The sequence below is a fragment of the Octopus bimaculoides genome, chromosome 3, assembly GCF_001194135.2.
Source record: "Octopus bimaculoides isolate UCB-OBI-ISO-001 chromosome 3, ASM119413v2, whole genome shotgun sequence".
NCBI lineage: Eukaryota > Metazoa > Mollusca > Cephalopoda > Octopoda > Octopodidae > Octopus > Octopus bimaculoides.
Window position 1 is genome coordinate 111,628,259 of NC_068983.1, and position 2,437 is coordinate 111,630,695.

Here is a 2,437-nt window from a genome sequence, read left to right on the forward strand (position 1 = left end):
TTTGTATTTGCTGCTGATAAGGTAAACCACACATGCGCAGTGAATTTTGAAAAATTAAGCATATAAACATAAGTCATGTTTCCTATGACTCGTGTTTATATGTTCTGTCTTGGTATTCCGCTGAAGATAGCTGACCAAGCAAGATATTTTTTATTTTGCTAAAATAGCTTGAAACCATGGTACGGAAAATAGATTGGTAAATGTTTTTATTTTTCATTCCCTTTCGAAATTATCCGTATTTTGTGGTATAGAGTTTTTTGCTGCTCTTTCTAGCGGGTTAGATGTCCTATTATAGGCATCTCTGTATTTTAAATGAATTATATATATATATATATATATATATATACACATATACATATATATATATATATATGTACAGGTTGGGGTGGAGTGGATTGACGGTTTTTAAATGGCTATTACTCAGCTCCAGTTGGAGGGACATATATCTGACAGATACCATTCAGTCTGTGGTATCTTATCATTTTTGTTCCTTTTCAGGTGAAGCCTTGGTGTTGTGGATGATAGCGCATCGCGGGTTAGCCTACCGCAGTTACATGAAGAATAACAAGTCTGTCACTGCAGTTCAGTGTAAGTTTTGGTACCACTTCAACATTCACTGAAATCAGGTTGTACCCACACATAACACAATCTTATGTTGGGCGAATACCCTTCGTACACGAGGTACACTAATGAATAGGAGACTAGTAGGGGTGCCATAAATGGTACAGAAAATGTGGAACACACCAGACAAGCTTTGATATAGATTCCGAATCGTTCTATTCAGAAGCATTCCACTGAACTTGGAATCGGTAATCGACCAGTAAGGCATATTTTGCATAAAGACCTGCATTTCCACCAATACAAATTGGTCCTTGGGCAAAGTTGAAAACATGGGACTATGCACAGCAGCTTAACTTCGTATGTCAGATGGAAGCAATTTATGAGGTAAATGACAACCTCATTTTGTTAATGAGTGATGAAGCTTATTTTCATCTCAATCGCATGAGGAATAAACAGAACTGTCATTATTGGACTCGTGAAAATCTGAGAGAACTACACAAAAGACCACTGCACAGCCCAAAAGTGATGGTCTGATGCACTGTCGGAAAAGTTGCCGTCGTTGGTCCTTACCTTTTTGAAGACTGTAATGGAAATACTCTTACTGTGAACTCTGAGCATTACATCAAGATGATAAACAACTTCTTTGTGCCTGAATTACAACAATAATGTATGCCTATTCGTTATGTGTGATTGCAGCAGGATGGGGTGATGGCCCACACAGCTAGAGCACAATGGACGTTCTGCACCCTCTCTTTAGTGACCGCCTCATTTTGAGGCTTGCTGACATTCCTTGGCCCCCATCGATCTTCTGATTTATCCGTGTGTGATTATATTTCTTGTGGAAAAACCTCAAGGCACATGTATATGTGCATAAACATCATACACTGGATGATTTGAAGGAAGCTATTCTTGTAGAAATCACACAAATCAACAGAGCAATGCTGGAGAGAGTGGAGGCCAACTTCCAAGAACGCCTTCAGAAATGCATCAACAGAGACGGACGTTACATGATGGATGTTGTTTTTCACATTTGATTTTGACAACTGCTAATTCAATACAAATACATTGATGTCAGTAAAATTTGTTTGCAGCTAAAATTAATGATTTTGTTAATTTTTCAAAAACGTCTGTTTGCTCTGCCCCACCCTGTATATATGTGTATATATATATATAGATGTGTGTGTGTGTGTATGTATATGTTTATAATGTGTATGTATATGAGGGTGTGAAGATGTTTATGTGTGTGTGTGCTTTTAAGTTTTGAGCATGTTCATGCAAACATACATCTCTGTATATGCTAAGCTTCGACTCACAAAGGGCGCCAAAAATCTCAGATGATTACTTCAGTTAACCCTTCATCTTCCAACATACCCATAATAAATTCCATTTTAATTACTTTTATTTTGATTCAAAATGTTTCTGATGTGAGAGTTACACAACTGTGATATAATCTCAGAAAATGATTTGTAGTGTATTTTATTAATTATAATTTTTATACTATAACAATCTCTACCAAGATGCTTTGAATGTTCTCATCACATATGAGACAACCACATACACATGGTGTTCTTGCATACTTACACACTCATAATATATGCACACACGCAAACACACATATACAAAGAGGATGAGAAATAGATTAACATGTGAATATATATATATATAAATGCACACAAATACACGTGTGCACACACAAACACACATGAACGTACATACACACACACACACATATTTGCATACATGCCAGCATGGAAAGTAGATATCAGGAGATGATAATATATCAATATTCAATATCTGTCTATGTATCTGCCTACGTATATATACATACATACATGCATGCATGTATATATATGTATACACACATACACACACACAC